This window comes from Haliotis rubra, unplaced genomic scaffold (genome assembly GCF_003918875.1).
Source record: "Haliotis rubra isolate DU_JTF1 unplaced genomic scaffold, ASM391887v1 Scf216, whole genome shotgun sequence".
NCBI lineage: Eukaryota > Metazoa > Mollusca > Gastropoda > Lepetellida > Haliotidae > Haliotis > Haliotis rubra.
Window position 1 is genome coordinate 237,635 of NW_025766181.1, and position 27,712 is coordinate 265,346.

Below are 27,712 nucleotides of genomic sequence, written 5' to 3' on the forward strand. Positions count from 1 at the left end.
TCCAGGTGTGCGGGGTCGGGCGATCGTGACTCCAAACTAATCGCATTACATTCATGTACTGGCACACATACATTCAAAGATAAACGCGTTCTATACTCACATAGGTTAACTCTGTCTCAGTCCCTGTCTCAGTCCCTGTCTCAGTCCCTGTCTCTAACTTCAGTTTCAAAACAAGACAGGGCAGGCTAGGAACTGAGTACGTGGATTGGCTTCTGATAATGTTGAGCCCGTAACTCTCTGCACTGAGATCCTAGCGCCAAACATGTCTTTTTAAGTGTTTCGAGCCTCACCTGATCTTGATCACATGCTTTAACATATCGTTTTGATTCGTCAATAACTGTATCTGACCTTGCACGCATGTGTGTCGTAATTGGATGAATTTCAGGCAGTACCGTTTTGTGACTCCCCTTTCCACTGATTTGCTACTTATGTGTTTCGTAATCTTCCGACGACGACCTTGTCGTGTCCTTGATTCGCAAAGATCACGTCTCCATGTTTATATGTTTCTTATTCCCGACATTCTGTCGCCTCTCCCTATCGATCTCCCTGTAGCCCTCGCCATTCTGTCTCCATTCCGTGTTTAACCGTTCTCAGTTATGAGCCAAAGGTTATCAGTCCTGAGTAATTAAGAATCGAACCACGGTCTTCAGCGTGACGACCGGACGCTTTAACCATCAGGCTATCCCACCGCCCCCGGATGTTGAGTACATATCCATGGGTGGCGAAAAAACTGTTAGTGTGTTTAATTAGTAAGTTTGACAAATGAAACAGACCAGGAAGGTCTGTTAAACAGACGAAGGATACATGTAACCAATAACAATGTCATCACGTTGAGGATTCTGGGTCACTCCCATATAATGTACATCAATATTCGGTGTGGCTATCCAGTTCCTGAGTATTTAAAGAATAGTATAGTATATTATAAAGCAGAAAATCAGATGTTGGTTGGCTTGTGGTAGTGTGGATCAAGGGCACTTCATGTGTGTGGAAGAAGTTGCCAGGAGACTCGTCTGAACAACAAACAGACTGTCTACTTCATTGTTACTTTCATCAAAGCTACAAAGTAGGTCACGTGATCAAGCAATGGGATTTAAGAATCATATCTCTTATATTGCTGAAGAATCTGACGGATCTATTCATCGTGCGAAATTGGCTTCCTAAGCCATTCATTGACTTTGGGATTGTGCAGTCAAGCCTAGGATTCTCTCTGATCATTACCACAGCAATAATGGCATCTTCATATGGATGAGGATGTTGGCTTAACAGTAACTTTGAGTTCGTTATTCTGTTATTCAATATTGTCAAAACAACACTCTCATAGCTGGGCATATCATCGAGGCAATCTAACCCACACAGCCACCAATACTTTGCATGCTGGCGATTGGTAGGAATCCAGGGAAAGTACAAACCCAGACGGAAACTACAAGTGAAAACATCGTTCGCTTTTCTATGCTCCTCAAAGTCTGTCCACACTCTGTCAGTCCTGGTTGATTTGGTAGACCGTCATGCGGACGGATCCAATATGTTTTTACAAAAAATTCTGGTATTCCCAGAGTTGTTATTTCTGAAAGATTGTTGAAAGCAACATGAAACCAAACACACTCGCTTTGATAGGTATGCAAATATTATAGATTGTAATATACGCTATACGTTTATACCATATATGATTTATTATCTTCAGTCCAAATGATGACTCACACTTTTGCAGACTTTTCCATATATAATCAGTCGCTTTGTACTATTTTGTAAGGCAGCCACTGTGATTAGGACCATCTTTGTGGGCAGACCCTAGAAGAAGAAGAAGAAGAAGAAGAAGATGATGATGGATGGATTGATGGATGGTATGATGAATGGAAGGTAGGGTGACGCATGACGTCTACCATGGATGTATATATGATTGAATGTTGGATTAATGGATGGAATGATAACTGGATGGAAGGTTGAATGGATGGAAGACTTGGTGGATGGATTAGCGACTGAATCTCTGATGAAAGATAGCTGCAGTGATGCTTGTTTGGAACTGGTAGCCAGGATTGAAGATTTGGAGTGAGTGAGTGAGTTAATATTTAACGTCACATCGGCAATATCTCAGCCATATCGTGACGAAAACAATTTGTGGTCCAGGTGTGCGGGGTCGGGCGATCGTGACTCCAAACTAATCGCATTACATTCATGTACTGGCACACATACATTCAAAGATAAACGCGTTCTATACTCACATAGGTTAACTCTGTCTCAGTCCCTGTCTCAGTCCCTGTCTCAGTCCCTGTCTCTAACTTCAATTTCAAAACAAGACAGGGCAGGCTAGGAACTGAGTACGTGGATTGGCTTCCGAGACTGTTGAGCCCGTACTCTCTGCACTGACCTCCTAGCGCCAAACATGTCTTTTTAAGTGTTTCGAGCCTCACCTGATCTTGATCACATGTTGTAACATATCGTTTTGATTCGTCAATAACTGTATCTGACCTTGCACGCATGTGTGTCGTAATTGGAGGAATTTCAGGCAGTACCGTTTTGTGACTCCCCTTTCCACTGATTTGCTACTTATGTGTTTCGTAATCTTCCGACGACGACCTTGTCGTGTCCTTGATTCGCAAAGATCACGTCTCCATGTTTATATGTTTCTTATTCCCGACATTCTGTCGCCTCTCCCTATCGATCTCCCTGTAGCCCTCGCCATTCTGTCTCCATTCCGTGTTTAACCGTTCTCAGTTATGAGCCAAAGGTTATCAGTCCTGAGTAATTAAGAATCGAACCACGGTCTTCAGCGTGACGACCGGACGCTTTAACCATCAGGCTATCCCACCGCCCCCGGATGTTGAGTACATATCCATGGGTGGCGAAAAAACTGTTAGTGTGTTTAATTAGTAAGTTTGACAAATGAAACAGACCAGGAAGGTCTGTTAAACAGACGAAGGATACATGTAACCAATAACAATGTCATCACGTTGAGGATTCTGGGTCACTCCCATATAATGTACATCAATATTCGGTGTGGCTATCCAGTTCCTGAGTATTTAAAGAATAGTATAGTATAGTATAAAGCAGGAAATCAGATGTTGCTTGGCTTGTTGTAGTGTGGATCAAGGGCACTTCATGTGTGTGGAAGAAGTTGCTAGGAGACTCGTCTGAACAACAAACAGACTGTCTACTTCATTGTTACTTTCATCAAAGCTACAAAGTAGGTCACGTGATCAAGCAATGGGATTTAAGAATCATATCTCTTATATTGCTGAAGAATCTGACGGATCTATTCATCGTGCGAAATTGCCTCCCTAAGCCATTCATTGACTTTGGGATTGTGCAGTCAAGCCTAGGATTCTCTCTGATCATTACCACAGCAATAATGGCATCTTCATATGGATGAGGATGTTGGCTTAACAGTAACTGTGAGTTCGTTATTCTGTTATTCAATATTGTCAAAACAACACTCTCATAGCTGGGCATATCATCGAGGCAATCTAACCCACACAGCCACCAATACTTTGCATGCTGGCGATTGGTAGGAATCCAGGGAAAGTACAAACCCAGACAGAACCTACAAGTGAAAACATAGTTCGATTTTCTATGCTCCTCAAAGTCTGTCCACACTCTGTCAGTCCTGGTGGATTTGGTAGACCGTCATGCGGACGGATCCAATTCCCCATATGTTTTTACAAAAATTTCTGGTGTTCCCAGAGTTGTTATTTCTGAAAGATTGCTGAAAGCAACATGAAACCAAACACACTCGCTTTGATAGGTATGCAAATATTATAGATTGTAATATACGCTATACGTTTATACCATATATGATTTATTATCTTCAGTCCAAATGATGACTCACACTCTTGCAGACTTTTCCATAATCAGTCGCTTTGTACTATTTTGTAAGGCAGCCACTGTGATTAGGACCATCTTTGTGGGCAGACCCTAGAAGAAGAAGAAGAAGAAGAAGAAGAAGAAGAAGATGATGATGATGGATGGATTGATGGATGGTAGGATGAATGGAAGGTAGGGTGACGCATGACGTCTACCATGGATGTATATATGATTGAATGTTGGATTAATGGATGGAATGATAACTGGATGGAAGGTTGAATGGATGGAAGACTTGGTGGATGGATTAGCGACTGAACCTCTGATGAAAGATAGCTGCAGTGATGCTTGTTTGGAACTGGTAGCCAGGATTGAAGATTTGGAGTGAGTGAGTGAGTTAATATTTAACGTCACATCGGCAATATCTCAGCCATATCGTGATGAAAACAATTTATACAGTAAAAAGTGAAAACATTTGGAGGATTAAAAGCTGTCGACGATGGACAGTAAAATACTAGAGAATCACAGATATGAATATAGAACGAGCGAGCAAAGTTAAAACATTCCAATTAAAGAAGACAATACAATATAAAACACGGGCTACAGATCGCCAACAACGAAGGTAGATCACCATACTAGGAACCATGGGGACTTACATTACTTTTGCTATCTGCATGGACCCTAGCTGGATTTACACCATCCCTTCAGCTGTTGGCGATTGTAGGAAACTTTAGCCAACAGTGAATATAACAAAAATACTACGTTTAAAAGATGGTAAATTTATATTTTACTTTGAAAGTTTTGGGACTTACGTACCCTCTCAGGAGGACAAAATATTACTATACTTTAACCCCCTTTAAGGGTACAGCCACGAACAATCTAAGTTACTAATCTAAACTACCAATCTTTAAAACATAGCTACTTACAAAACATATTAATCAGAATTCATCAAATAAATCAATATCTTTTACAAAACCAATAATTCAATGAACATTAACATTTGTAAAAAGATCCTTTACTGTTTTTACATTGAAATACTTATCAATGGAGAATTCAACACAGTCAAGCAGGACATGCTTTACCTTGGTTCTCTCATCACGAAGGATACAAATTAGAGGATCTTCACCTTTAAACAGGTATTTATGAGTATAACGCGTATGGCCAATGCGACATCGTCGCATAATGACCTCCTCAAATCCGGATTAACAACCCAAGTAGGTGTAACCAATATAAGGTTTGTAATTTAATGATACCTACTTGGGTGTCCCACTTCTTCTGCATCAGATCACGGATGTAGGTTCTAAGGCTAGCTTTGTTATCAGAGTATGGAAGAAGAAGTAGTGTCACAGATTTGTTGAGTGCTGCCTTGGCAGTAAGATCGGTCATTGTCTTCCCAGAAATGCCAACGTGGCTGGGCAACCAACAGAAGACGATGTCGCATTGGCCAGTAACAAGACCATTATATAATTCGATTATTTCAATTAAAAGTGGATGTGTGCAAGATAGATGTTTGATAGCCTGAAGGCAAGAAAGAGAGTCAGAAAGGACTATATATTGTTTATGTTTAGGATGTCTTTGAATATATTTAAGAGCCGTTAATATGGCCTTTGCTTCTGCTGTAAAAATAGGGCTGTTATCCGGTATTCTAGAAGATATTGTTCTGGATCCATTGGACCCATCTATAAATAAGGAGTTGTATGTACATGTATTATATTTAATTTTAATTGATTATATTCTTGTTTATATTGTAATTCATTAGCTTCTGATTTCTTAAACTTTGTCCGAGTTAGGTCAACTTCAGGCCTTACCAGTTGCCAAGGAGGAGAAGAAGGAAGACGCACTGGAAGGAGATATGTTTTGCAGCTCAATGCCAGCAGCAGAAATGAATGGTTTAAATCTGTGCCCAAGAGGCGGAACAAGAGAAGACGTTTTGTTGTACAGATCCTCATAAAGAGGATTTAAAACACAGTTAAAAGGATTAGACTCGTTAGAATAGAGTTTTGTTATATACTGTAATGATAATGTTATACGACGTTGGTTAAGGGATGACTCATCTGCCTCAACATAGAGACTGTCAACAGGAGAAGTTCTAAAGGACCCAAGACGTAGTCTTAGACCTTGATGGTGGAACAGAATCAAGAATTTTAAGGTTATTTTTGTATTCTCCACCATATACGATGGAGCCATAATCAAGATTTGAACGGACCAATGATCGATACAGGTGTAGGAGGGTAGATTGATCCTCTCCCCACTTAGAATTGGAAACGACTTTCAACAAGTCAAGCTCCTTGAGGCATTTATTTTTTAGATATCTGATATGCGGAGGAGAAGTTAAATGGGAGTCGAAAAGTAGGCCCACGAACTTGGCCTCCCGTTACAACTTTAATAGGAGTGCCATTTAAAGATAGTTCTGGGTCCTTATGAGGCTTATATTTTCTACAAAAGTGTAGACGATTAGTTTTTTACTTTTTTCAAGACACCATTTATTTATTTTGTTTAAACACAACTGCAGTTGCCGTTCAATAGTATGCATATTCTTACCGTGACAAGAAATATTAAAATGATCTACAAAAGTGATCCATCGATTGAATCGTTTAAAACCTTGGATAAACTGTTGATCTTAATGCTAAATAAAGTTACAGACATATTTTCCTTGTGGGACACCCTGATCCTGATTGTAATGGTCAGACAGGGTAGAACCCACTCAGACTTGAAATTGTCTGTCATTTAAAATTTAGCTATAAATTGAGGCAAACTGCCTGGCAATCCTAAGCCATGTAAATCTCTTAAAATGCCGTATTTCGACGTAGTGTCATATGCCTTTTCAAGATAAAAAATGATAGACACAGCGTGTTGTTTATTAATTAGAGCGTTTTTTACAAATGATTCCAAACGCACTAAGTGATCGACAGTACTTCTGTTTTTACGGAAACCACATTGTATACCTGTTATAAGGTTATTTGTTTTCAAGTACCAAAAGTGCCGATTATTTATCATGCCTTCCATGGTTTTGCAAACACAGCTAGTTAGTGAAATCGGTCGATTATTTGACGGATCCGTATGATCGCGTCACGCCACGAGGGAGGAAATTTTCCTGACGTCCAAATATCATCAAAACTATGTAAGAGCGTCTCTCAACATGAATCTGGTAAGCGCTTCAGGAGTTGATAATGTATGTTATCAGTTCCTGAAGTAGTATCGTGAGCCTGATCAAGATCAGTATGAAGTGTATGTATCGAAAATGTTTAATTGTAGTCTTCCCCATTATCTGAATTGAAATTAATAGATTTCGTTTCCTGCTGTTTTTGATATATTTGGAATTCAGGTACATAGTTAGATGAGGAAGAATGTTTGGCTAAAGTTTCTCAAAGTTTGTTTGCAATATCTGATGTATTAGTCAATAAGTGGTTCCCACCTTTCAGATGGTGAATGCTAGATTTAGAGCCCCTACCTTTGATTTTCTGGATCTTGTTCCATACCTTTGATATCGGTGTGCGCGAATTGATCTTTGAGACAAGAATGGAGTTTACTTTGCTTGAAAGTACGCCGTGCTTTGGCGTTTAAAATTTTAAATTTGTCTAAATTGTGGACCATAGGATGGCGACGGATGAAGATTTGGAATTTAATATATAAACAAACAATTCTCGCTACGATCTGACAGTGAGGTTATCTCCCATTTGACAGACACCCATTTGACAGACAGTCAATTGACAGACACTGAACTTGAAGGTTAATTAGGGTAACACCTACGGGTATAATGGAACAGTCTCCTGTCTAATGAGTAGAGTAGGGTGAGCCTTAAACAGGTTCGTTACTGAGAAGTTTAATTGTGTGTAAATATAACTTTGTGGTGATTAAATGATAATCTGTCTTCTCTTCTCAAAATTGATTTTACTATCAATTAATATCGAATATGAAAACAGGATTGTCACTGAGAGGTTTGATTGTGTTTATTGATTGAAACATAATTTATTCATTCAAGAAAATGATTGGGCACAACTTAGAGTTCTAATGTTAACAATATTTTCTGAAGATTGTAACATTTTATGTCTTTGAGTAGTATACAATGGATATTCAAGGAAGTAATGAAAAACATTTTCACATCCATGGCCACATTGACATGATGCATCATTTTTTTAAATATATTTATTCTAAATAAATCATAATTAAGTGTACTCATCATATATCTTAATCTTGTGTGCAACCCGGCATAAACTCTTGTGTGCAAAACATTTAACTTCCTTATCCCATATGAATAATATTTAGGTGCACATTTTTCTTTCACGTGGATATAAGACTTAAATGATGCAACAGAGTCGCAATTTCTAAAAGCTAAGGGAATATTATTCCACATTTTAACTGTTGATGATGTTGAGTACCTCTGTCTTGTACATGGTTGACTAAAAGTATTCAACTCACAGTTGTCCAGTTGCCTACTACAGGTGGGAGTAAAACCTGAAAAAAACTGGTGTTGTTATATTTAGAAGGAACTTTAGTTTCTGAAATTCTCCAATCATTTTCGAAATATTTAGGCAATGTTCTCAATATAATGCCGCCAACTTCCGTTAGACGAGAAGGTTCAACTCAAATGTTTATGACAATCAACTGTCTTCATATTGCCGCAATCAAAGTTCAAATTAATGTCTTTTCGGCCATCTTTCAAAGTTAATATTATAGCTCCATTTTTACTTGTGTTTATTTGGACTATTCCATTGTAATGGGTAGGTAACAGGTAGTAGCTAATGTGTTCATTGAACCATAAATGTTGTTTTAAGGCGTCTGCGAAGTGCCTGTCTGCGTAACCGCCTCCGTGGTGTAGTGGTTAGAGCGTCCGCCCGGAGAGCGGAAGGTCGCGGGTTCGATCCCCGACCGCGTCATACCAAAAGACGTTAAAATATGGTATTTGTTGGTCCCTGCCTGGCGCTTGGCATTAATGGGTACAACAAGGACTGGTCGGCTCGGAGTCAGTTTAATGTGTCTGAGTGGGGTATTCATGCTTCACTGCGGCATGGTATCTCAGTGGGCTAGCACTATAAAACCAGCTTCAGTCTGGGCTAGTACAAGCAGCCGCACATACACATACACACGCATGCACGTCGTCATATGAGCGAAATATTCTCAAGGACGACGTAAAACCCAGTTTCACCTCACCTCACCTGTCTGCGTAATGGGAGGACACCGACAGTGACGAAGGTTCCAAATGGCTGTCAATTAATTAGTTGCCACATACAATCACTCATGCGATGCAGCCATTACTCGTGCAAATAGTTTAAACTCATTATCTGATGTCTTCAGCGTTAAGTGGACAATGAAAAAATTCAAGCCTATTTGTAATCGTGGTCAGTCATTTGAAAAACATCAGCTATAATATATAATTTAAGCTTTTTCGAGAAGCACGTCCAACATTTGTATTGTTAACAAGTTACCGGATTCCTGGCACGGAGAATAGATCTAACGAACGCAACCATCGGGGTACACTGTCCAAAACGCAAACATATCCATGAGTACGCGTGTAGCACGAGATTTACAAAACATATCGTGATTTAGCACTCTTGCACATGCAATCAACATGTAAGAGGGTATAAAAGAGGTTTCCAATGCTGATGAGGTATACTACAATAAGCACACGAGAGAGAGACAGTGATTGGGATGTCACAGATGTGGGGCGTCCAGCAGTCATATCGCCAGTTTGTTTGGAACATTTCAGGGCTGGATTTAAGAGTTGATGACACAACATTAAATTATTTTAGGTCATTTGACGTTGCTGCCTTTGTTAATGGAAGAAACAACACAGGAATATTCAGCGACTGTACACGACTGAGACAGACATCACATAAGTATTAGTCTGTCTACATTTGTTTCATAGACATAAGGTATAGACATTGTTTTTTCGGCGGAGGTTTTCTTGCTCACACTGGGACTGACCGGGATTATATTGAAGGCGACATTATTGAAGATATGGGGCGGTGGGGTAGCCTAGTGGTTAAAGCGTTCGATCGTCACGCCGAAGACCCGGGTTCGATTCCCCACATGGGTACAATGGGCGAAGCCCATTTCTGGTGTCTCCCGCGGTGATCTTACTGGAATATTGCTAAAAGCAGCATAAAACTAACTCACTAACTCACTCACTTATTGACGTATACTGGCTTATGAATTTGATCTTATCCATTATCTCTAATATGAATTTAGTCCATCATGTACGTGTTGTGATGACATTGTTAATAACTTTGGTGACTACTTTGGAAATGTATTGTTCATTTTGTCAGCACGTTATATCCATATGGTGGAAGGAACGTGTAGGCGTTTGGCCCACTTGGATGTTGGTGATTTTACGTCCGTTTGTCGCAACTGTGCAAGTGAAATACATTATGTTATTTAGTCTCCTCTGTTTAGTTTGTAGATTTAACTGTCATCACCAATTCTGGATCTTTACACCTTCGGATTACAGTCAGTTTATGTTCGGCGGATTTAAGGGAAATTGGAAAATAAAATATAATGTCTAAAGGTAAATCGAGGCTGTGTGGGATAATATACATCAGAACAATTTCAGGAGGCTCCGCTATTAGAGCTAACGTACGAACGTATTAACATAATCTGTTGGAAGGGCATCTATTTATGCTGAAGACAGTGTTCACTGTCTTGCAGAGACATTGTGTAAAGCTGGTGTGAATATGAATGAGTGTGTGAGTTAATATTTATCGTCACATCGGCAATATTTCCGCCATATCGTGACGACAACAGTTTATTATTATATTATAGATCAATACAATTAGACAATTAAAGTCTGTTGTGTCGAAGAACAGTAAAACTACAGGTATATCACAGATAATAAAGTAAAACTAGCGTGCTATCATAAAACGATATTATTGATTAGGTCAATACAATATACAAAATGGGCTAAAGGTTGCCAACAACTGAAGGTATATCACCATGCTAGAGGCCATGGGGGCTTACAGTACTTTTGCTACCTGCATGTACCCTAGCTGGATTTACATCATCCCCTCAACTGTTGACAATTGACACAAAGTTAGCCATTAATTTAAACGAACATATATACTACGATTAAACAATGTGGTCAGATTGGTGTGAATATGAAGTACAGGAAGAATGGCTCTATTATAGACAGAGCGTGGTTTGATCCTGATTGTGAATTTCTTTAAAGGGAAAGGTGTCAGCGTTTGAATAAATGTGGCAAATATGAGGTCCCAAAGAAGGGGGGAGATTTTGCTAACGTTTTGTTGGGTTTCATAAATCATTTTAATCTGATTTAAACCTAGGAATCATCGTGAATTTAGGATATAAAATGTTACCTAAAGCATTGTTACCGTGCATTTTCTGTAATAGGTTTAAATGCAATATAGGCGTAAGACAACAATGCATAAGAAGATCCTTCCTGCTTCCTTTTTTTCTATTTACAACTTATAAATAGAGGATAAATGTCAATGTGGTATACAATTACTTCTCATAACTCATTATTACTGCTATTTATTTATGGTATTGGAAATGGTCTTAGAAAAGTTTGGTTTGGTTATTGGTTTTAATGCCACACTCAGCAATATTCGAGCTATACGGCGGTCTGTAAATAATCGAATCTGTACCAGATAATCCAGTGATCAACACCATTAGCATCCATCTACGCAATTAGGATACGATGACATGTATCAACCATGTCAGCGAGCCTGACCACCTGATTCCGTTAGTCGCCTCTTACGACAAGCATGGGTTGCTGAAGACCAATTCTAAACCGGATCTTCAGGTTCATGTGGCTTAAAAGTAAGTGTTAGGTATGTGGACGAAAGACCGTTTTTAGGTGTATTTGAAGAATGTTGTAGATTTCCATTATTTATATATGCATAAGTTTCAATTATAAAGTATCGGGTAAGTAGTATACACAATGGGGCTACGGGACCAGGTCCCCCCAAGGGCTCCATTTTAAAAGGAAATTGAGCCCTTGGGAAGTCCCTAATCCCGTAGCCCCATTGTGTATACTACTACTCAGGTGCATGCAAAATGTGATGAAAATCGGTCAAATAGTTCCTGAAATATTGACTTTTAAGTGAGCATGGGGTCGGTCGGGAAAAGGCAAAATGTCCAACTTTTTGTCGTAATTAAGTCATAATTAATCTAACGAAGTCATCGAGAGAGTTCCCAATGCCGTTTGGCTATAGCGTAACCATCCGCCGAGATGCATGCAACATTTCACGAAAATCGGTCAAATAGTTTAGGAAATAATCACTTTTTAGTGAGCATGGGGTCGGTCTGGCGAAAGACTAACAATCCAACATATTGTCGTACTTGTCATATATAGTATGACCAGCAATTTTTGAGAATTTTAGGAATATGTTTAATTGGATTTCTAGTATAAACAACCTTGACCAGCTATCAAGTGCTTGGTTTCATTCAAGAGAGACAACTCCGGTAATCCTTTTCAGTGATCCTCAGTATGGATGATTTAGAGAAGAGGAAGTTGATTTTAGAGTATTATAACAAGGACATCAGATCAGCTTAAGTGATTTCAAGTAGAACAGGCATCCCTTTGTCCACTGTTTATCGTGTTTTGAAAAATATTGCAAATGGATATGGCATTGAGCACCAGGGAGGCGCAGGTAGGCCAAGAAAATTGACTGTCGGTGACAGGAGGAGGCTTGGCATTCTTGTTTCGAAAACCAAACGAAGGAGTTAAGAAACCTTAAGGCTGGATATGATTGATAGAGGAACTGTGGCTGTCTGTAAGGAGACAATTAGAACTGAGCTGCATGCAATGGGCTGGCAGAAAAGTCGAGGAATTCCATCACCGATCATGAAACCTGAACAAAAGGAGCGAAGGTTGAACTGGTGCTTACAACATAGAAATTTAAATTGGGACAATGTGATTTTCTCAGATGAAAGTTCTGTGTGGCTGATTCCTAATACACTGAAATTCTGGACCAAACAAACTGAAAAATCTTTGTATCAGCGCCCAAAGTACAGTCCGAAATTTAACGTTTGGGGAGGTATAACTGTGTTAGGGGCAACGCCCCTCTGTGTATTTGAAGGGAATATGAACAGTGAGCGGTACACAGATATTCTCGAGGGACATTTACTTTCATCTGCTCACGTGTTCTATGGAAATGTTTGGATTTTCCAGCAGGACATCGACCCAAAACATCGTTCAAAGCATTCACAGGCCTGGTTTCGGACCCAAAATATGACATTATTAGATTGGCCAAGCTATAGCCCTGACCTAAATCCAATAGAAAATGTTTGGGGACTTATGAAGGAAAGTGTCAATAAAAAACATCTCACAAATATTGTTGAAATGAAAGAATGGACCACGACTTTCTAACTTCTTGGATCAGTAGTATGCCCCGGCGCATTGAAGCCTGCATTGCTGCCCATGGTGACTTGACAAAATACTAACTGTTCACCTGTCTTTGAATCTGGAGTTATGTTCTGCTAATATTCACATTTAATACGCGAGTAATGAGTGAAAAAAATTAAAAATTTTACAATCTTTAAATTCTCAATAATTTCTGGTTGTATTATCGAGGCGAGATGTGTTTTTAACCAAATGAAACGCTGGTCTCGGAAGTCATCACCTCGCTACCGTCTCTGGAAGTTGCTTTGAGCGAGCGCCGTGGACGAGTATAAGTGTGTGTGTCTTTCGGCTCGGCTATGATGGTGATGCACGGACGGCTGACTAGCGAGACTACAGATGTCTGAAAGTGAATGAAACGCATCTCTCGGCAGTTTCCTCCCCGGGTCGTCGTCTCGGTATCACCGACCCAGCGCTGTGGGCGAGTCGCAGTGTGTGGCTCGGCTCGGGTTGTACAGCCGACTGGCTGGCTGGCTGGCAACGTTATGTTGATTTCCACTAAATCATACCGCCACTCTCGGCAGTTCCCCCCAGTCGACTCGCTGCTGTCTCGGTAGCATTGAGCGAGCGCTGTAGGCGAGTCGCAGTGTGTATGTCTCGGCTCGGCTATTTACCTACAGCTCGCCGAGATGGCTGGCTACGTTATGTTGATGTCCGTGAAACATTTTATTGTGAATGTTTGGTTGTCGTAATGAAGGCTTGTCGGGCATGTTGCTTCCCTTGTTCTATAAAAAAAAAATTTCTCGTCTTCGCTGATGACGGCGTTTTTACGAGAGTTGGTCCGAATCTCTTGTTTCATTCTGTAATATTTTGCGATTTCTGATAGCACCAAACGAAACTCTTACTCAGAGATTTTCGAGTCGGTGAGCGCGGTGGAAATATGATCATCTATCGTGTTTAACTTCGCTTCGGCTAGAATTCTAATTTTGTCGTGTTTCAAAGCTTTACGTTGCAGTCTGTGAGATATTAACTTAAGTGTCAATCCCATCAACCCTACCACTCTGGCTGTTATTTCGATGCCTAGCACCATGTGTGCGGCCACGATGGTGGATAATAACCCGATACCTGCTACGTCTAATCCCATGCTGACTGAAACCAGAGTGCTGTCAACACTGTCCACGGAATTGACGGCCCTGTGATATTTTTTTCTGTAATGCCGACCGCGTATCACGTTCACGTTCTAGTTGTTGTTTGATCTCACATATCTGTCGCAAACGAAACCCGTCTACTCGTAAAACTTGAACATCAAACTCTGGAGTGAAAGACGTGAGAAGGATCCCGTTGTTCGTATTTTTGGAGACGTAACCATTGTTTTCAAAAGATATGTGGGGTGAGGTGAGGGTCATGTTGATCAACCAGTCGGCAGTTTGAAGTCTGCTAGTGACACCCGCTCGTATACGTTGTCTTTTAAGTGCAGGACGTACAGGTGTTTTCCTCGCAGGGCAGATCGAATCCCCACGTGTCCCCGAGATCGGCTAGCGTTACGTTGCGATGATGGTTGTTCATCGGTTGTTTTATACAAAATTACGTAATTGTTTTTAATTGGTTATTGGATAATTCCTCGGACTTTAAACTCATGAGATGTATGTTATCGAGTAGGAAAATTGTGAGCGATATCGTGTCTTCCACAGTCACGGTGACTCCCTGCAGACTGGTGTAGGGATTAACGTTCACCCGCACGTAAACGGAGCAAACTTGGTATTGTTGTTGTTGGCCCAGCGGAGTTTGATCCCTTTCACGATTTCGACGGCGTCATGCACCGACGGTGGTTCGCCAAGGTAGACTTGGATGTACAGTGTGGATTTTGCTGGCAGATTTTCCAGGACGTTTACCATGCTGTCGAATTCCGACACCATGTGCAATCCCACGTTTTGCGTCCCTGGTTTGCTCGACAGCATGTGGGCTACTCTTTGCCTCAACGTGCTGACGATCCCGCTGAGTCTTTGTGTAGAGACGTAAGCAACGAGAAGCATTCCGTTGTTCACGACTTTCATAAGGTAGTGATCTTTGTTGTCCGTGAAAACGTGAGGAGAGTCGAGCGTGATGTTGAGATTCCAGTCGATTTGGGATGGCAGAAAGGATAACCGTCTTTGGAGGTTTGACCAGGGACCCGCAGACGATTGGAAAATGTTCATGCTGGACACTTCGAAAGGGTTTACTATTGCCGGTGTCATCAGATTAAATGATTCGATTCGAAAGCCCACATATTTTGACCGAGCCACGTGACCGTTTTCGACAAGAAGCCTAACAACCTGGAAACGATGCTGCCCAAGATGCCAGGCAGTGCTTCGGCGGCTTTGCCGGCCAGTTTAGTCAGGGAGATTTCAAATGTTTTTGATCCAGTGTTGGTGTCGGGCTTGGTGGTGTTTGGCCTGGTGGTGTACCACCACCGCCCATCAGCGACACGACCAGGGTCGATATGATGAAGCCCAAAGCCGTGAGAACGCTGGCGATGGTGATTCCTTGTTCTCGGAACAGAAATCGGATCCTGTTAGCCAACGTGGTGTCCTCGTTCAAGACTCGGTCACACACGATTTTCAAGGCTTCGTCTATATCCCGAAGTTCCCTAAGAGGAAATTCGAAACCAGGCAAGGGTTTATTCGAGTACGTGACCAATATTTTTTCGATTTCGTCCTACGCTTCTTTGGCACGCTGGGGCATTTCTCTGGGAATTGGCAACGGCGGCATCACCGAGTTTGGTCCTTGCATTTTGCAGATCTCGGACGACCTTCGGCGGAAGTTGTTTGGGTCGTGCGCCACCGTAATCTCGCAGGTTTAGTTCGTTGCAGATCAGTTGACTACCGCCACGGCGACTGGCTAGCGTCGACAGGGCGAGCGTTTTTCTCGTGTGTTTGTTCATGAGATCGACCTCCGGATGAGCTTTCAATTGCAGCGTCTATTCGTTGTCAATTTTGAACTTCGGATAGTCGCGACCCAATGGTTTGACGTAGTTTTTATTGCGCTTTAAAGCATCGTACTACTCGTCCACAGCCTGCTTTAAAAGCTCGTTGCCCAACGTGTCCCCCATGAAGGAAGTGTCCATGGCTGCTGCTGCATCATCGTCGTCGTTCAGCTGGTGTACGTCGAAATCGTTCATGGGAATATTGTCAGCCATTTTTATATTAAACTTATAATATACATAGTTTCAATATAAACAATGTCGCAATACGGACGAAAGCTAGATCCTTTCCGAAAATCGAGAGATCCCCTCGGTGTCAAAGCTGTGCGTCAGTCTGTGCATCCTCGACTTATCCAAACACTTGATGTACGATTTCTACTACAACGAGCTGAAAAAGCAGTACGGCAACAGGTGCGAAGTGCTGTACATGGACACAGATTCCCTGCTGATGGAAATTCACACTGGGGACGTGTACTAGGACATGAAAAAACACATGCACCTGTACGACACCAGCGACTACTCTAAAGATCACCCTATGCACAGACAAGTCAACACAAATGTGCTCGGCAAGATGAAGGACGAACGAGTACGTCGGCTTGAGACCCAAGATGTATTCCATCAAGAAAGCCGACAACGATTAAATCCGAAATGCAAAAGGTGTGAAAAAACACGTGGTGAAAAAACACATCAAGCACGCCAGATTCAAGGAAGCCCTGTTCAAGAATATAATGTGCAACCACCAAATGAACATGCTGAGAAGCGACAGACACAGGATATACGGACTAAGAATCAACAAGGCCTCTCTGTCTCCCGTGGACACAAAACGATGGATTGCCATCGACGGAGTCACCACTTATGCGTACGGGCACAAACGCGTATCGAATAATTGAACGCTTATGCACACATGCGTACATATATCATGGAGAAAATTTATTACAGCCCGCGAGGGTACTGGAAAGGCGCGGACGCCATCCCGAAACTCGCCAAAGCCGCTCGAGTCTCGGAAGAGAAAGCCAAAGCCTGGCTTAAAAACAAGCCATCTGGCAAGTCTACCTGCCGGCGCCTCGATACATCCCGAGAAGAAAATTCGACATTTCAACGCCGAATCGCGTCCACCAAGCCGACCTCCTGTTTCTCCCTCACAACAGGGTGAACCGCAAAACCTACAAGTACGCCCTGACCATCGTCGACGTCGCCAGTCGCTACAAGGAAGCCGAACCGTTGACAACGAAAGATTCGAACGAAGTCGCCAAAGCCTTTGAACGCATATACAAACGCAGTCGCTTGACATGGCCTACCATATTGCAAGTCGATCCCGGACGCGAGTTCATGGGAGCCGTGTCACAGCTGCTGGCCAAGCACAAAGTCCAAGTGAGACGAGGTATAGCGGGAGCTCACCATAGCCAAGCCATCGTTGAGAGATTCAATCGCACCCTAGCCGAACGCCTGTTCTCGCACCAATACTCGCAGGATTTAATGGATCCCGGAAACAGAAACACGGAATGGGTCGTACGCTTACCACGAGTGGTGGATGTCATCAACAACGAAGTCACCAGACTCGTGGGCAAGAGACCCGTCGAAGCCATCAAAATGAAATCTGTCGAATCGTCGTCGGCAGCAGCACGTCTCGATAAAACATAGAAAACATTACCGAACCGGGTCAGCGTTAGGTACTTGTACCAGCCGGGAGAATACGAGGGAGACAGCAGAAAACGCGCCACCGATCCGATATGGTCCATGAAAACGTACAACGTAGACCTTGTCGACATCAAAGACGGCGAACCGAACTTGTACTACTTGAAAGACGGACCGCCGAGAGCATTCGTCAGAGAGGAGTTGATGATCGTACCTCACGACACAGTCCCTTACACATCACCCACCATGTGATGATAGTTTCTCGTCATAATTTTTTATCAGTCTTGCATGCCTATTTTTCTGCTTAATGTAGCCAGCCAGCCAGCCACCCGTACACCAAGCCGAGAGAGACACACGCACACGCACTGCGACTCGTCCGCCCACAGCGCTCGGAGGAGCAACCAACCCCAAGGCGACCCGAGCCTTTTTCCCGACCGACCCCATGCTCACTTAAAAGTCAATATTTCAGAAACTATTCAACCGATTTTCATCACATTTTGCATGCACCTCAGTAGTAGTATACACAATGGGGCTACAGGATTAGGGACTTCCCAAGGGCTCAATTTAAAAAAAAAATTGATCCCTTGCGGGGACCTGGTCCCATATACTACATATACTACTCGGGTACAATTATCACATATACCTTCTTACAGATCTCCAACAATGGTACTAAAATATGTTACTGTATTGTAGTTGTGAAGGGTAGAATACTCTGAACAATTTATCAACATGGCCTTTCAAAGACTAAGGCATGGTTATATATAAAGAAGTGATAGAAATGAATTACAGAAATGTGTATGCCCAAGATAAATGTGTAATGTGCATATTGCACTGTCCGTGTTCTGTAGGCATGTGGCCTTTGAGTATATGTGTAAATACAGCTTGATTGAACTTCATTGCAAGTATATCACTTGATGCCAACAAAACGATATATCATGTGGAGGCCGGTTTTAAATGATGATACATACATTTACTATTCATTAAATTCTATCATCCCACTACTTCTAATAATATATGGCTATATGACCTATAGTACAGTTGTGTGTTTTTTTCCATTGTACAGTAACGTGGAAATATAAATATACATACATATATTAACATCTAATTTCAAAAAACCCTTTTAGAAATATTGAAACAGATAATAATATAATAATAGGTATCTGTTTCTAAGAAATTGATAATGATTCCAAATGAAACGAACATGAAACTCATCCTTAACATAGCCTTCATTAAAATAATGACATATTTACTATTATCTTTACCATGTACATTTTTTTCCTTTTAAGATTATTAACATAAAAAATGAGTAATGATATTAAAGTATATCATCCTACATACAGCAACGTGGATTCAAAACGAGTTCATACTTTGTAAAAGGACTTTGGGGTGCAATTTCATTTTATAATTATCAGCTATCGTTCTTAGCTACTAACACGTAGGTCTGAAATCTAAAGCACTTTTGTTGCTTTCAGTTGTTGACGCCCTTTTGACTATCTACAGCACATATATGTGGTGACAATTTCTCCAAGAGTGTGGTTTACTGACGTGCTGATTGCTTACAACATAACATTTATGGTAATTTAGTACCTTAGAAATACGAAGTAACCTCCGATTTCCAGAGACAAGGAAAGCAGTACAAGAATGTCTACACTGGTAAGAAAGTGAAATATCAAATATATATAACACCTCCCTGGTGACACATTGAAGAATTCCGTGAACCTAACTATTAAATACTCCCAATTATTTTCATATTACCGGACGGTTCAGAAAGGTAAGTTGTGCATTTAGTACATAGCCGATGTCTTTTAAATGTTTACTCAAAAGGAAATGTAACAGTGGCACACAAACGATAAACGGAATCAGTGTTCATAGGGGTTCACAAGCAGGTTAACATGGTCAGCAGCTAATGTGTCCAGCTTGTGCATTAATGCAGTCCTGTCACCTTCGCTTCACTGAGGCCACTAAACGTCGAAGAAAGTCCTGGGGATGATCATTCCACATTTGTGGAAGATTTGGCAGAGTTCTTACAGCGTTGTTGGCTTATTCGGATGACGTCGTAAACGTCGCATCGTTTCATCCCAGAAGTGTTCAGTGGGTGTCAAATCAGGGGATCTTGCAACCAGGGCAACACGTTAACATTGTTCTGATTACGATACTGCTGTACAACTTCGTGGTCTTGCGTTTTAGTATTGAAAGTTCCCCGAGAGCCGTGTTGTTGCAAAAACGGTAAAGCGGCCATTTGCACAACTTCGTCTTGGTATCTCGCAACATTCAAGTTCCTCTCAATGATAATCGTTGGCGTCCTGGCTGCAGCTGTTATCCCATCCAAAATCACAACCCATCGCAAACAATTCCCTTCCAGAACATATGCCCTGATCTAACGTTCATCTGTGCCGTAGACACGAGAACATGATGCCCATGATGTTGGTTGCTGGATTGTCTGGTCCATCCTCTCGAATAAAGCTTGCAGTTTCACATCATTAACCTTTCACCACTGTATGCAACGTGGTTTAAGACACACAGTAGCACGTCATTCGCCAGTTCTACCAAACATTTCCGAACAACATTTAATACATTCAATAGATTTGTGTTATTTAAGTGATGTAAATGTTACGGAGATTTTGAAGTATTCATGCCATCTGCAGTAAACAGTTTTGTATTTACACAGGATTAAATCTTAAATTCACAACTTTGAATTCATCCAGCTTCAGTCATTGAAGAGTTCACACAAGTTGTAAATTACATGTCTCTCGTTTCAGTGGAATATAATACAAAACCAGATTCATGTTATGAACAGAAACAGACATATTTTTCAATGCTTTAAAGGTATATGTTTATTGGCGGTGTACTGGTCTGGACTTATATGTAATCCTGTATATCAGTTTCCTGTCCGGGTACTGTGTTGACAACTGCTACGGTAAACAAAGACTCGAAAAACAAGCTGTTTGTATTGGGATAAGACATACAACATTAAAGTGTGTAGCCGGACGTCAACATACGGTCAATTTACATCAAGCATGAAGCATTAGAACTGTGAGCTTACGTATTCCTCATAGCTAGCCAGTTATTATTTCTAACTCACGTGGAAATTGAGTCGAGTTAGTCTTGTGTAACTGTAAGTCAAAGATGTTTAAAATGTTTTCGGTAACAGTGGACGTACACACCACAAAGAATTCATGACCATAGCTCCCAACTTTTTCGATACGATTTGACCTGCCACATACGTCTACCGTTCGTTCTTTACCAGATGTTATGTTATAGACTGTTATCTCACTCCCTGAGCTGGCCCTAATAAATATGTCACTCACAACACAAATAGACGTCAACCTATTTCTTTCAGGCACTGTGACGTTGTCCAGGGCTATCAACACACTTTCATTGTACGTTGCAAGCGCAAAACTATAGTATCTTTTACCACCTGTAAAATATGAACCTTCACCCCAAATCAGAGTCTTTCTATTCTGATTTCCCGTGTACAACCGTCTGTCGAATACAATGTTTGCTGCCATCAAAGACGACTTCTCACCTGAATTGGCGAGCGCTACGAGATTGTATACGTTATCTATCTTATCGAAGCAATAAACATGTTTCGTACTTTTGTCATAGAGAATTAGATGAAGTAGGGTTTCAGGTACTTGTACTGTGTGTACAAGTTTTTCATTCAGGCACATTCGGTCAAGGTAATTCATATTTTCTTCATCAGCCGTCCAAAGATTAACAATATAACAGCCATCCGAATCTAGACCCCATTCCTCCAGCTCTCGTGTGTAATGGTCCATATTGAACATATTTTTAAATGTGTTCTTGTTGTAATCCAAATATTCGAGTTTTTTCTTTGAAACATTATCTGCTACAAGGACGACATTGTTCCTTTTAGCGTTAGTAGGGAAGACACAGGAGCACTTCATTAACACGTCCAATTGATGACGTTTCTGAAAGAACAGAACTACTCGCCTGTGAACAATGAAGAATAAAGTCAATTTCAAAACATTGCCAAAAGTAATCACCATTCTGTGCTTCACTTAAACAGGTAAGAAATCCATTCGAAGAAGGGCTCCTCCTCCATGTTTGAATCTCTGATGTTTGGCATATCACACTAAAGTGAAAACACCAAATCAGGAAATTTGCCATGATCTGTAAATGGTGAAGAAGAACTTGATGGTCCTTTCGAAATGACACCATGAGTTTTCATAGGATGCCTGTCTGTAAGAGACTGTCTGAACATACCTTTCTACTGGTAATCTAAAAGCATTAATAATTCATTGTCTTTCAATGAGACAGATATACTGAGTCAAAAAAGAAACTTCACAAAATGTAATTTGAAAAATAATGAATAATTTTTCTCTGATGATACATCTATGTATCCGAAATGGGATCCCTATCTTTCGACTCTAGAAAAACGTTAGCAAAACCCACTCAAACCCATCCATTCCTCGTACAAATGACGTTAGTGCCAAATCAGGTTTTGCACGTGCAGTCGATCACGTGATCTTCGCATCGAAGTTTACTTCAGATGCACGTGTTTGCATTGGCCTCAAGAATTGAAAAAACACTTTTAAACCACAGTTCTAACGGTACTTGAAATGCCACGATTGTCAAATGTGCAACGTGAACGTCCCGTTGGCATGTTGCAAGCGGGAAGATCAGTTATTGACGTCGCAAGAACAATGGGATGCAGCCGTCGTACTGTGTATGACTTGCGAGGTCGTCTACAACAAACTGGCACCACTTCTGATCGCCCAAGGTCGGGTCGTCCACGTGTGACGTCACGAGCAGAAGACCGTCAAATCGTCCTACGTCACCTACGTGACAGATTTCTGCCGGCTACACGAACCAGGGTTGAGATGTTTAGAGGTCGACTGTCCTCACAGACCATTCGAAATCGGTTGCGGGCAGCCAATTTCCATTTTCGACGTCCATATCGTGGGCCAATATAGACGCCGTTTCATCAACGTAAACGTCTGCTGTGGGCCCAACGTCACCTCCGATGGACCCAGAGAGACTGGAATCGAGTCGTCTTTAGCGATGAATCCAGGTTTATCCTCAGATTCGCGGACGTCAGGCATAGAGTCTGGAGACGACGTCGTGAACGGTATGCCCAATGTTGTGTACAGAAGTCGACAGATTCGGGGGCGGAAGTTGCATGGTGTGGGGTGCTTCCTGTGGGAACAACCGTTCCCGACTTCTGGTCATCCGTGGAAACCTCACAGCTGCTGCTTACCGCGACCAGGTGCTCACCCCTGAACTCGTTCCTTTCATGGCGGCTCATGGCCCAGGTCTACAGTTCCAGTATGATAATGCTCGGCCGCATACCGCGATGTTGACACGAAATTTCCTTCAAAACGCTGGAATCAACGTCATGGACTGGCCATCGAGGTCCCCTGACCTTAATCCAATAGAGCACGTTTGGGATGCACTTGGGAGAAGGCTTCGTGGTCTTAGGAACCAACCTCAGAATTTGCAGGAACTTGGCGCTGCCTTGCAAGAGCAATGGCGCAGAATCCCCAACCACGTGTTCACAAGCATCAGGCAGTCGATGAGGAGACGGTGTTTGGCAGTGATGAATGCGCGGGGCGGCCATACACGATATTGAACTGAGAAATTTCGCATTTTTATTCTTGTGACTTGACATTCTGTATACCCATGTTTTGGAACGGCGGTGTAGCCTAATGGAACTGATTATGGCACTGTCAGTGTACCGAGTACATCACACAGATCTCAGCAATGAAATAATACCAATTTAACCATCTTACCATCTCTTGTTCTTTTATAGTGCCCTGATGAAAGAATGTGAAGTTTCTTTTTTGACTCAGTATATATCAATATCCATTTATCTATGTATGTGGCTAGTCTCTTCTTTGGCATTATTCTCAGGTGAATAGTTAATAAATTATGACTCGCTTATTTTCGTTATCTACGGAAGCGTAGTAGGACCACTGTGATTTGTTTAGTCTCATTATCTCCTACGTAGGACATAGTATTTTCCGACGTAGGACTTGGTATCTCCTGTTTCACTGTTTCAGTCACCATCAGAGTCTACTGTCAGGTGTTTCGTCCACTATTAGAGTCTGCTGTCATGTGTTTCGTCCACTATTACAGTCTGCTGTCATGTGTTTCCTCCACTATTAGAGTCTGCTATCATGTGTTTCGTCCACTATTAGAGTCTGCTGTCATGTGTTTTATTTACTGTGGCTCTCTATCGTCATGTGTTTCATTTACTGTTAAGTACTGTCATGTGTTTCATCAGTCTCAGTAAACTTAGACTCAGTATTATTCGTTACACTGCTATACTGAGTCTAACAAAACCTAGTAGAAGGTCGCCTCAGCTAACCTTTTGGACTGACCAGTCAGAACACAGCTTACCAAATCGCGAAAGTTAACATTCGCACATACCGTTTGAACCTTTACCTAAAAACTCGAACGATTCCGAACGTATTTTCCGCACGATCGCTCCGAGTGATACACTCAATGAGTAAACAGTCGCTGAAAATAGCGTTTTTGTCAATATTCAAGGATGTCATCTTGCGAAAATCTACGAAAATAGTAACCATGTCATTAGAAACCCATAAAAGTATATACTGCAGGTCAAATATCTGTGTTTTATGCGGATTTTCGTTTGTTGATAGATCAGTGTCAGGGAAGAGAAAATCCAAAAACCGTTTTGTAAGTCCCGCCGAACCCTAACAAGTAGTCGTTGTCTGATTGCTTAAACCCGTTCGGCCGTCTCGCGTTTGATTGCACGGTCATAGGTTGCTCAAAGGTTAGTTGACGCGACCTTCTACTAGGTTTTGTTAGACTCAGTATAGCAGTGTAACGAATAATACTGTTAAGTACTGTCATGTGTTTCATTTACTGTGACGCTCTACTGTCATGTGTTTCCATGTACTGTTAGAGTCTACTCCCATGTGTTTCGTTCACAATTAGAGTCTACTGTCATGTGTTTCATTTATCGTTAAAGTCTACTGTCATGTGTTTCAGTACTGACACGGTACCGTCATGTGTTTCATTTATTGTTAAAGTCTACTGTCATTGTTTCCAAAGTTACTACTGTCATGTGTTTCATTTATTGTTACACTGTGTTTCACACGTTCACTGTGACAGAGTACCGTCATGTGTTTCATTTATTGTTAAAGTCTACTGTCATGTGTTTCAGTTACTGTGACACGGTGTCATGTGTTTCGTTTATTGTGTTTCATTTTCATTTATTGTTAAAGTCTACTGTCATGTGTTTCAGTTACTGTGGTACCGTCATGTGTTTCATTTATTGTCTACTGTCATGTGTTTCCCATGTTAGAGCCTACTGTTAGAGTCTTCCCATGTGTTTCTGTTCACTATTAGAGCCTACCGCCATGTGTTTCTGTTTATTGTTCAAGTCTATGTGTTAAAGTTACTGTGACACGGTACATCATGTGTTTCATTTGACACGGTACCGTCATAGTTTCATTTAGTCTCTACTGTGTTTCAGTTATGTGTTTACAGTTTTACTGTGACAGTTACTGTGACCTACCGTCATGTGTTTCATTTATTGTTAAAGTCTACTGTCATGTCTTTCAGTTACTGTGACACGGTACCGTCATGTGTTTCATTTATTGTTAAAGTCTACTGTCATGTGTTTCAGTTACTGTGACACGGTACCGTCATGTGTTTCATTTATTGTTAAAGTCTACTGTCATGTGTTTCAGTTACTGTGACACGGTACCGTCATGTGTTTCATTTATTGTTAAAGTCTACTGTCATGTGTTTCCATGTACTGTTAGAGTCTACTCCCATGTGTTTCGTTCACTATTAGAGCCTACCGCCATGTGTTTCATTTATTGTTAAAGTCTACTGTTATGTGTTTCAGTTACTGTGACACGGTACCGTCATGTGTTTCATTTATTGTTAAAGTCTACTGTCATGTGTTTTCAGTTACTGTGACACGGTACCGTCATGTGTTTCATTCACTATTAGAGTCTACTGTCATGTGTTTCCATGTGTTAAGTCTACTCATGTGTTTCCACGTGTTTCATGTCTTCACTTTACTGTTAGAGTCTACTGTGTTTCCGCCATGTTTTAGAGCCTACTTATTATTGTTAAAGTCTACTGTCATGTGTTTCAGTTACTGTGACACGTTACCGTCATGTGTTTCATTCACTATTAGAGTCTACTGTCACGTGTTTCATTCACTATTAGAATTTATTGTCATGTGTTTCATTCACTATTAGAGTCTACTGCCATTTGTTTCATTCACTATTAGAGTCTACTGTCACGTGTTTCATTCACTATTAGAGTCTACTGCCATTTGTTTCATTCACTATTAGAGTCTACTGTCACGTGTTTCATTCACTATTAGAATTTATTGTCATGTGTTTCATTCACTATTAGAGTTTACTGTCATGTGATTCATTCACTATTACAGTCTACTGTCACGTGTTTCATTCACTATTAGAGTCTACTGCCATTTGTTTCATTCACTATTAGAGTTTACTGTCATGTGATTCATTCACTATTACAGTCTACTGTCACGTGTTTCATTCACTATTAGAGTCTACTGCCATGTGTTTCATTCACTATTAGAGTCTACTGTCTCGTGTTTCATTCACTATTAGAATTTATTGTCATGTGTTTTATTCACTATTAGAGTCTACTGTCATGTGTTTCATTCACTATTAGCGTCTACTGTTTCATTCACTATTATAGTCTTGTGTTAAACTAATGGTTGCACATTACTGTCATGTGTTGAACTATCTGTTGCACATTACTGTCATGTGTTGGACCGACTGTTATGCATTACTGCCTTGCGTTCAATTTGCTCTGCTAGTACGTGTTGCAGTTAGTTCGCCGTTATGCGTTGTACTTTCTGTTACACTTTACTCTTATGTGTTGGATACTTCAGAGGTCGTTGCACATGGGTCATAGTCTGCGTGCTTACCTCTGACGCACAGACCTGTCTTAGACTTAGAACTCTTTTATTTTCATATGGCTTTGGTAATATTAACGTATATCTTAAGCAATTTCGAGAACAATCTGTTAGCATGTATTATCAAGAATGGCATTCCTGTCTAGACAATAGTTCAAGACATCAACTGTATAGATCATATAAGAGCTTAATTCAACAAGAACTGTATCTATCTGTACTGACATCTAGAAATATCACACATTTGTCAATTTTCGATTGGGCTTGTTAGACTTATCAGTAAATAAAGACAGACGATTTTTGATAGAGAGAGCTTTAAGGATATGTCCATTATGTAACTCGGCTGTAGAAGATGAAATTCACTACGCATTTGTATGCCCACGTTATGCTGATTTAAGTGAACAACATATCCCAAATAATTATCTGTTAAAATATCCTTCAACTGCCTTTGTTTTCATTCTATCCTGCAACAATAACAATGTAATACGTAATCTAGCGCTTTATGTAAACCATGCTGTTATATCTTATAGCAATATCTTATCTGAACTGTAATTTGTTTTGTGGAATGTCTGTAACACGTGCTTTATGTATACTTGAATTACTTGTATATGGGATGAAGGCCTTAAGTACAATAAACATCTTTGACTTGACTTGACTATCGGTGGCAATCTGTGCGTGCTTATTCCCACGATTCAGAAGCCGGACGAGGGTAGTAGCTAAGTCGACACTGAATATGTTTGTCAACAACATTTTTCCTGACCTTCCTGTTTCCTTGGAAAGTAGGAGGAAAAATTGTTCGTTCAAAAGGCATTAAGTTTCAGTCAAAAAGCCTAAGTGGGTCAACAGAAATAAAGACACAAGATAGATTTTGCAGTGATATGAGTATACTTGAGATGAAGGGGAACAAACGATTGAGATGCGATGACATGTGTCAACCAAGGCAGCGAGCCTGACCACCCGACCCCGTTAGTCGCCTCTAACGACAAACACGGGTTGCTGAGGACCAATTCTAACCCGCATCATCACGGGAGCAATAAGGTTATGCCAGAGTAGGGCAACAAGGATACAATTAATAACAATGTATACAATGCAGGACTATAAGCCTACTCCAAGGTAGTGGACAATCATGGCA

The 27,712-nt window shown here is 41.0% G+C and overlaps 1 long non-coding RNA gene across 1 annotated transcript; it reads left to right on the forward strand.

Moving 5' to 3' along the window:
- Nucleotides 1–20,617: 20,617 nt before the first annotated feature.
- On the forward strand, nucleotides 20,618–27,230 carry LOC124276974. Its single transcript, XR_006898707.1, has 4 exons — nucleotides 20,618–20,631; nucleotides 20,788–20,791; nucleotides 23,995–24,000; nucleotides 27,111–27,230. It is a non-coding gene; the product is annotated as an uncharacterized LOC124276974 (long non-coding RNA).
- The last annotated feature ends 482 nt before the right edge of the window (nucleotides 27,231–27,712 follow it).